This window comes from Triturus cristatus, chromosome 5_1 (assembly GCF_964204655.1).
Source record: "Triturus cristatus chromosome 5_1, aTriCri1.1, whole genome shotgun sequence".
In the NCBI taxonomy this organism is placed as follows: Eukaryota; Metazoa; Chordata; class Amphibia; order Caudata; family Salamandridae; genus Triturus; species Triturus cristatus.
In genome coordinates, this window is record NC_140587.1 from 926,154,668 (window position 1) to 926,165,123 (window position 10,456).

The following is a 10,456-nucleotide window of genomic DNA, read 5'->3' on the forward strand; positions in this document are numbered from 1 at the left end:
GAGGTATTTAAGGTGATCAGAGATGTGTTCGTTGCGAGGGATGTCTAATATGAGCCTGGCTGATGCGTTTTGGATTCGTTGGAGTTTCTTCTGGAGCTTTGCGGTAGTACCCGCGTAGAGGGTGTTTCCGTAGTCCAGTCGGCTCGTGACAAGAGCGTGGGTAACTGTTTTCCTTGTTTCGAGGGGGATCCAGCGAAATGTTTTTCTGAGCATGCGAAGAATGTTGAAGCAGGAAGAGGATACGGCGCTGACTTGTCTGTTCATTGAGAGTGAAGAATCCAGGATGACGCCTAGGTTCCGTGCGTGGTCTGTCGGGATGGGTGCTTTTCCGAGGGCTTCAGGCCACCAGGAATCGTCCCATGCAGAGGGGGATGTACCTAGGATAAGGACTTCAGTTTTGTCTGAGTTCAGTTTCAGACGGCTTTGTTTCATCCATTCGGCAACTTCTTTCATTCCTTCGTGTAGGTTAGTTTTGGCGGTGCTAGGGTCATTGGTGAGAGAAAGGATTAGTTGAGTGTCGTCCACGTAGGAGATGATGTTGAGGTTGTGTCGGCGTGCGATGGCCGCGAGGGGGCTCATGTATACGTTGAAGAGGGTGGGACTGAGTGAGGATCCTTGAGGGATGCCGCAGATGACTTCAGAGGCCTCGGACTTGAATGGAGGAAGGCGGACTCTCTGGGTTCTTCCGGTGAGGAACGAGGTGATCCATTCAAGTGCTTTTCCTTGGATTCCGATGTTATTGAGGCGTTGTAGAAGGGTGCTGTGGCAGACTGTATCGAATGCTGCAGAGAGGTCGAGGAGGATGAGGGCGACTGTGTCTCCGTTGTCCAGTAGAGTTCGAATGTCGTCTGTTGCTGCGATGAGGGCGGTCTCAGTGCTGTGTTTGGCTCGGAAGCCGGACTGTGAGGAGTCGAGGGATTTGTTGGCTTCGAGGAAAGTGGCGAGCTGGTTGTTGACGGCTTTCTCGATGACTTTGGCCGGGAATGGAAGAAGCGAGATGGGGCGGTAATTTTTGAGTTCGGTGGGGTCCGCTGTTGGTTTTTTCAGAAGGGCAGTGAGTTCGGCGTGTTTCCAGTCTTCTGGGAAGGTAGCGGAGTTGAAGGAGCAGTTGATGACGTCTCGGAGGTGCGGTGCTATGACGGAGTCTGCTTTGTTGAAGAAGTGGTGAGGGCATGGGTCTGTGGGGGATCCTGAGTGGATGGAATTCATCAGGCGGATGGTGTCCTCAGTGGAGATTGGGTTCCAGGCGTTAAGGGTGTTCACGGGGGGAAGGTGGTCAGCAGATGGTAGGGTGGGTTGGTTTCCGGGTTGGTTGTCAAAGCTGTTGTGGATGTCTGCAATCTTGTTGTGGAAAAAAGAGGCTAGGGAGTCGCAGAGGGTTTGAGAGGGGGTGATGTCGTTGGAGTTGGCCGAGGGATTGGAAAATTCCTTGACGATGTTGAAAAGTTCCTTGCTGTTGTGGGCGTTGTTGTCAAGTTGATCCTTGAAAGCTGTTTTCTTGGCTTTTCGGATCAGTTGGTGGTGGGTGCGGGTGGCGCTTTTGAAGGCGTCCTTGGTGCTGGTGGTTGGGTCTTTTTTCCAGGCCTTTTCAAGGGAGCGGCAGAGTTTCTTGGACTTCTTGAGATCATCGTTGAACCATGAGGCTTTCTTGCTGCCAGGTTTGCTTTGACGTTTTTTCAGTGGAGCTAAGGTGTCGGCGGTGTTGGATAACCATAGGGTGAGGTTGGCGGCGGCTTCGTTGGCGTTAGAAGAGAGGGCTGGGGAGTTTCGAAGAAGCGATGCGGAGATTTGGTCCGTGGTGATTTTGTTCCAGTTTCTTTGCAGGGTAGGTTGGGAGTGGATGATGGGTTTCGGCTTGTTGTAGATGAAGTGAACGCAGCTGTGGTCGGTCCAGAGGAGATCCGTAGTGTGGCAGAAGGAGATATGATTGCTGGATGTGAAGATGGGGTCGAGTGTGTGACCTGCGATGTGGGTGGGGGAAGTGACTAGTTGTTTAAGTCCGAGGTTGGCGAGGTTGTCCACGAGGGTGGAGGTGTTGTGGTCGTTGGTCTTTTCAAGGTGAAAGTTGAGGTCTCCCAGAAGGATGTAATCTTTGGAGGGGAGCGCGTGTGGGGTGATGAAGTCCGTGATGTCTTCACTGAATTTTGCGCGGGGTCCTGGTGGTCTGTAGAGGAGAGTGCCTCTGAGTGTTGTTTTGGGGTCGATGTGGATCTGGAAGTGAAGATGTTCGGAGTTGGCGAGATTGACGTCAGAGCTGGTTGAGATGCGGATAGATTTCTTGTGGACGATGGCGATTCCTCCTCCTGTGTGGCTGGTACGGTCTTTGCGGGTGATCTTATAGTCTTCAGGGATGGCAATGGTGATGTCTGGTGCGGAGGAAGCATTCATCCATGTTTCCGTAAGGAAGGCGATGTCCGGGGAAATGGTGTCTAGTAGATTCCATAGGTCAATGGCATGCCTATGGACCGATCGGGTGTTGAGAAGGATGCATTGTAGGTGGTTGGGGTCGGGAATCTGTGGTGTGGACGTGGCAGAGATGTTGTCGGTGCCGCTGAATTTGCAGGAGTAGCAGGAGAAAGGGCCATGGGTGTGTCCAGGAGCGGCAAGGACGCAGTTGGGGGCGCGACCGGGGTCGAGGGCTAGGAGGGAGGCGGCATCGTAGGTAATGCGGGAGGGCTGGGCAGCTCGAGGGGCAGGGGGTCTGGCGCTGGGCGCGGTCCAGGCGCGGACGGGCGTAGACGGGCTTACCTTTGGCGCACCTTCGGCGCGGGTTGGGCGCGGACGCTGCGCGTGGACGCTGCGCGCGGGAACTACTGTCATATATGGATAGCGGAGGGGGAGGGGCGAGGGCGGCTCAGCTGGGAGGCGTGGCGGGCTCAGGGGAACACAACAACAGCAGGATCAAAATGGAGGGGAGGTCAGAGCAGGGCGCCGGGGGAAATCACACACAACAATGCAATCAAAGCAATGTAAGCGCTGTGGGATAATAGCGCTATGAAATTACGAAGCTTACTAAAAATGGAGCTATGCAGATATCACAACTTGGTTACAATGCAGCAATACGATACCACGCTGTGAGGAGCAGCGAGGGGAGCGATCACTCAAGGCGGAAGCGGCGAGTGAATCACAGCGCTGCGAGGTTTGGGGAATGCTTTTGGGTGCTTGTGGGAGGGCGGCTCAGCTGGGAGGCGTGGCGGGCTCAGGGGAACACAACAACAGCAGGATCAAAATGGAGGGGAGGTCAGAGCAGGGCGCCGGGGGAAATCACACACAACAATGCAATCAAAGCAATGTAAGCGCTGTGGGATAATAGCGCTATGAAATTACGAAGCTTACTAAAAATGGAGCTATGCAGATATCACAACTTGGTTACAATGCAGCAATACGATACCACGCTGTGAGGAGCAGCGAGGGGAGCGATCACTCAAGGCGGAAGCAGCAATTTCTCCATTTTACACTTAATTCTAGGGAGTTTGCTTGATAATGCTTGCACTATTATTCATAAAAACACGCTATTAAATTTATTGTTGGCTTTAGCTTTTAAACAAACCGCACTAATTTGAAATGTTCTTCGAATATTTCATATAAAGCTTGGTAGTTTAATGTTTGTCATCATTGTAGACTTGACACAGTCTTTGCGTCTCATTCTCTTTCACGATGAAATAGAGATTTATTTGGGCTACCGTTGAAGCTTTTCCTGGATAAGTGCTGTACAGACTTTTAAATACGATTTCTATAACATCAAAAAATATTATACTGCTATGATATGTTGAATTTACTATCCTTAAACATGTATGCATTATTTGTATCTTGCTGTAAAAGAGTTATTATGCTTTCATATGCTTAAGTTTACTGGCCTTAATTTTCATTGATACCGTCAATACATTATACTTCGTTTAGCCCTATCTCCCCGTTCTGGCTCCACGTTTCCATCTTAAATGAAAATGGTTCAAAGTTTATGTTCTTTATGTTACAGTTTTCACATTATTATTTAAATGTTGTCCTTTTTAACCACCCATCACGTTGCCACTGTTCTGTTTTTTTGGCAGGACATCTTATACTGTATTTTGTGATGTTTATTTTGTCAGTTGATCAATCCTTACTCACGTCTACAAATGCCTACACAACAACGGACCCAAATACTTCAACGACAGAATCAATTTCCCCGTACCCAAAAGAAACCTCCGATCTTCCAACCTCGCACTGGCCGAAACCCCTTACATCTTCAGAGCCAGAGCAGGCGGAAGATCTTTCTCTCACATTGCAGCCAAGACCTGGAACGAGCTACCGGCAGACATCAGACGTGCCCCCTCCCTGAACACCTTTAGGAAGACCCTCAAGACCTGGCTAAACAGATCTGCGGACCCCCCTCCCACCCTCCTCAGCGCCTTGAGAACCTCACGGGTAAGTAGCGTGCTTACAATTCCCCTGATTGATTGATTGATTGATTGATCAATAAAGCTTATTATCTAAAATAAAAGTGTTTCACTCACAACTCATAACACTTCTGGTTTGTTGAAGGTCAGTGAAGCTGTCACACTTCGCAATTAACTGTGTTTTGATGGAGGGTGTTGTGAAATCGTTAAGGACTAATGTGTTTTCACCTCTGTTGTGAACTAAAAAACATCTACTTGTGCAAATATGATAACGCTTATATTTTTGGAACTCATGATAAATGTGACTAGCTCTGTGGGTTTGGTGAACCACCCAGTATTTGCAGCCAGTTCAGCCCCTGCTCTTTGCCCTCAACAATACTGAAATGAAATTACTATTTTACTTGCATTGTTCTAAGGTATTTCAGCAAATCCTTTTAAACTCCTAGTAAAATAGCAAGCATGCATTGTTGGGAGCACAGAAAACAAATGACATCTAAAAGTTCACAAACAAAGTTACAGATACCTAAAAAGAGTTGTTTTAGACTATTCACTTTGGTCTAATATATTCTCTCCCTAGGACTTTTAATATTATAGCTATTTGTTGTTTAACTTTTCCTTTTATTTTGTTATGCGGACTAAGAGCTAGATCATGAATTCCCCTTTAATTCTGAAGGGAGTTTCTATCGCCATCAGAATTGAGAGATCCACTGTAATTCCACAAACCCTCCCTTCCACCCTATTTCATTTGCTTAAAGCAGATGTAATCTCTGGGTGAAATAGTGGGTTGAAATGGGGATTTATTAGGGGATTTTCATCAGAATTATATATTGCCTTCATAATTTTTCATTTATAAGTGGCCCTCAGAATCCTAAATGCAATACTTGGAAACTCGGAGTTACCAATGCACCAGGTTTGATAACTCTCAGTAGCAGACCTACCTGGGTCTTTCAAAGGCCTCTTAACCCCTTCCATGCTGCGCAGATTCCGCCGCTGTGCTGACGGAATCTTGCGCGGGCGTGGTCATGACGGAACGGTTCCGTCATGAGCACAGCTCAACCGTGGCTCATGACGGAACCGTTCCGTCATGAGCACCGAAGGGGTTAATGAGGTCAGAAGTGAAAATACTCTTTTCCTTCCGTATTATGGCATTTGCAATCTCAGAGTAAGCAGGAATATTGGGCCAAATCTGGTATATGTTCCAATGTTTTGCATTTTATACCTAGGGGATTTGGAAGCTAAACAAGACAACCTACTAATTTTCAAGATCCAAGGAGCCAAATGTAAAATTAAACTCTATAATTTGTATGATTAGAAAATCAGTATACCCTTAATCAACTCTAAAAGTGAGAGATTCCACACCCCAAAAGTGGCGCACTTTCAGAGACAGGACTTCCAGAGCCAAGCAGGATGTTGCATCATTCACAAGCCATGAACCAAAAAGTAATGTCACCAGTTTGTGACAACACTAGGCCCTCTAATCAGGAAGCAGATCCATGTGACCAGAAGAGTCCTCATTTTGGTACATATTAAGGTTTTCAGTCAAGTCCTACATTGTTATGCGCTGGTAGTGTTGCTGTAGACAATACCAGACATAAGGCGGCCCAGACCACCACTCAACACCACAGATATAGCAACTGGGTTCTTACAGGGTAAGGCTATGTGGGTGTTTATGCCATTTCTTCATCCCAATGCACAGCATGTGTTGTAGTAGGAATTAAGCTGCCAGTCGGTAATTAATTTGCTGTACTGCACGCCTTTCTGCCTGGTAACAACACGGGCATAATTTGAAGTGGATTAATTCCTGTTTGGCCCCCGAGATTGTTGATTGACTTACTTGCTTTGGTGGTCAGTTGCTGAATTGAATTAAGAGCAACATAGAACCCATTCGATATATATACTGTTCATTTGGGATGCTCAGTTAAAATTTTATGTCCTGAGGATGACCATGGATTAATGCCAAAGGTCGAAACGCCGTCGACGCTACTGTGGCCGCAATTATTGGAGGACACATTGCTTTGTTCGTCGGAGTTTTATGTAAAGTGTTGAAACTCTGCCTTTTATGCTTTTTCTCCTTGTCCGCCACCTGTCTGGTTTTGTATATGATTGTAATATGTTATATGTACCAGCTTGCGATACTGAGCCCTGGTGATATTTCTCACTGAATACATTTTGTATTATGGTATTTTTTCATTAGGGTCTTTTATTATATTTTTTGGTATTTCAATGTGTGCATTGCTATACCTGTAAATTTTAGTTCATTAATTGTTCTTACTTACTGTGAAATTGTATACTCTGAACCCTTGTTTGGAATAATTATTGTAGTAGGAATTAAAGCCTCAGACAATTTTGAATACCTTTATACATGTGAACATGACTGGACTTGGTTTTGTGAACAGTACAAAGTTTTTTATTATGGCTGGTGGCTTTGAGACTCTTAGAAAATATTAAATAAATGCTATGTAATACAAATGTAATCTACATATGTTTATGTGTGTATGTACAGAGGACATCAGCACTGCTTTCCAGCCTGAGAATCAGTTGGATTTGTATGAATGTTTGCTGTGGTGGTAGCTGGTACCAGTGGGTCGTTGCAATGGGTAGCCTGCACTTGCCTGCCCATGGCCCCTGCCCACATGGCATTGTGACCCGTGCGGGAGGAATATATACCTTTACTACGCATGCTTTACATCACATGCCATTACAAAGTGGTCGTTACAACGTAAACCATTACATCACAAGTACTTTCAACGACTTCCTGTAGGAAGCGCGCTGGATTTAGGAATAGTATGATTTACTATTCCTATTCCAGTTTGTGCAACAGTAGGGAAGGTGTTGTATTGTAAATCCAACACCTTTTGCCCCTACAGCAAGTCGTTGTAATGACTTGTGATGTAATGGTTAGCGTTGTAACAATGCGGTCGTTGTAACAACCACGTTGTAATGGCATGCGATGTAAAGCATCCAATCTAAAGGCAGTTTCCCATGCGGGAGCTATCCTGACAAATCTCAAGAAGACAAAATGTGGACTGGTGCGCTTCTTCTCTATTATTATTCCCTTCCCATAAATGGGCATGCTTATCAGCAAGAATTTGCGGCTCTACTGGAGGAGCACAATATATTTGTTCCAGAGGATAATAATGAAGATGACTAAAAGCCTGGTGTCTGTGCCATTGAAGTATGAAAGCATTCGGAGAGATTGTGCTGGCAAGAACTTACACCCCACAATCTTTTGCAGGCAGGGAGCAGAGAAGATCAAGGAATAAACCAGACATGCCCAGCCTCATTCGCAGCTCCCTGCATGTGGCAAAAGGGTTGGCCAGTGCGCCCTTATAAAGTGGAGAGGCTAATGTAATGAGTGTATTATGTGGTATGGGACAGAGATTATCACAAGTTATAAATATTAATAAAGGTGATGCCTCAGAAGCAGGCTGCAAAATAGATAGAGTTGAAAAAAACATAAGAAGCATGGTTGGCATGTTTTGATCTAGGGACTAAATCAATTAAGCTCCTTTCACTACAAATGATGACTTGGGGCATTCAAATGTGAAAAAAACAATTGATGGACGGAATGATGAACAATGTCAAAACGTCACCCACAGTACAGAGATCTGGGTCTAAACCCATCATTTTTCCCTCACCATGCCATTCCAGTTCGGACCCAGCCATATGCAAAACAGTCTTGACCCTGCTCACCAAGGGAACAGTCCAGCGCGAACTGCCAGGTCAGGTCCTCCCCGGACAAAGCAGGCACCCTAGAACCGGTTTCGTGGTATCACCCCTAATCAGCTAGGATAGCTTGACTCCAGTTGCACGGCCCGCACTAGACCCACGTCTGGGCAAACTTGTTGGGCATGCCCGTTCCACTTAGGGTGACAAGTGCAAAAAGAACAATTTAGATGGACGGAATGCTGAACATGTCAAATACTCACCCCCAGTACAGAGATTTGGGCCTAAATCCATAGTTTTTATTCCCCACTTACCATTTTGAATTGCTCCCTGCAGTTTACTATCTCAAATGATTGACTTTGTACCTAGCTGATTTCAATGCCATTTAGAGATAACCTTACAGTGATGCAACAGAAAAACATACATTAATGTTTCCACTACTTCTACGATGTGTGAATGTAAGGCATTTAAAACAATTTTAATTATCTGTGCAATACAGATAAGTAATATCTAAATTGGCAAATTAGTTCTAATAGGAATTCAGTAATCGGGATAGGTTTCTCATAGGATCAATACTGATAAACATTAATATCTTATGTAGTTTTAAACTTTTACATATTTATTTGACGGTGACACTATTTTTATGATTTATGTTTAATAGAGCACTGACGAAGGAACAAATTAGTCATGAAACGTTTCTTCTGTCAAGTATGTATTGCACTTTGGATGTTTAAATAAAAGAAATGATTAAGGAATTTTCGAAGATGATGCAATTATGCTTATGAATTTCAGACTTATTTTCCAATAATATCACTTTTTGTGAAGAGATCCACTAGTTCCACTTTGCAGGTGTCTGTTTTTATACCTTTATATGAACAAAGTTACTATTTCATGTTCTAACCAGACAGAGTGTCTAGTCTCCACTGAGTGATTGCAATGCCTGTGTTACCCATCTTTTATCTTTTATATGTAACTAAGTATCTTGGATAATCATCGGTGGTGACTGATCCAGGTAAATATGCATACAACACCTTTTCCTGCTTTATGAATTATGTTAAAATATCAATGTACCAGATTCTGAACACCATAACTGAAATACTGAGATGATAAATATTTCCTTTTCTATGAATTGTACATAACAATTTATTAGTTACACTCAAAAACATTCAATTTGATTAAGTTTTAAATGTTCCTTTAAACCTTTGCCAATGCTTAAGCAATTCTTTATTTTTTCCAATTAAACTTTATTCGATTTCATAGAAATAAAACCATAAAACTTGCATAAAAACCATCATACATTAAAACATAATTTCATTAAGTAACACACTTATTAAAATATGAGTTGACCCCATTCCACAGCCTCCCAGTTTAATCAATGACAATAAAGTGCATACAGGCACATGCATCAAACAGAAAAATAGCAATTTAATATTTGCGAAAAGTAAGGAATCGCAAATAAAAAATCGCTATCTGGAATGCAAGAAGCCATTTGCGATTAAATAGCGATTTGTTAATAATCGCTAAAACTATAGCGAGTACACAAAAGCGACTCGCTATACCAGAAAATCCCATTTTGCGATCCTGCTATTTGCAATCCTGCTATTTGTAAAATCGCTAAAAGCGAAAATCGCAAAAAAGCGTGTCGCATTGGAAGCAGGCTGATGACATCACAACCAGGAAGTCATCCAGTCCATGCTTCATTCAGTGCCATGAGGAGCTCAGAGGAGAAGGCAGAGTACTGTGGCTGACCAGAATCACTTCCATCTCTGTATCCAGCTACATTTCAGACACAGGATGGACATGACTGCATCGGGGAGAGCGCCACGCCCAAGAAGAGGAAAATGAAGTTCTCAGAAAGGGAGTTGGAATACCTAACTGATGAGGTCAGCAGAAGCCATGATAAATTGTTTGGGAAATTGTCCATGAAAGTTCCAGAGGCAGAAAAATGTAAAATTTGGCTGTACATCAAGGCTAAAGTAAATGCTTTGGGAGTCACACACCGCAGCATTGACAATTTGAAGAAAAGGTGGTACGACCTCAGAATACGTGCCAAGGAGCACATAGCTGAAAGGCTGAGGGAAGCAGGTGCCACAGGAGGAGGACCATTGACTGCACCCACAAACACAGCCCTGGAGGACCTTGTTGAGGCGACGATCCAGCCTGAGGCGGTTGTCGGAGTCACACAGCTGGACACATCCGGCACAGCAAGTACAACACAAGGTAAGATGCATGCAAGCGTTAATCCCTTTCGTAATGTATAATCGTGCACATACCCCCAGGCAAACACAGTATACAGTCAAACTCCAGGCCACGTTTTCCCTCATACACAAAATGCATCTTGGAAGTTGTAGTCATGTCAGCAAATAGTGCATTTTAAAGCAGCAAGGGCAATCAAAAAACACCAACACTGCATG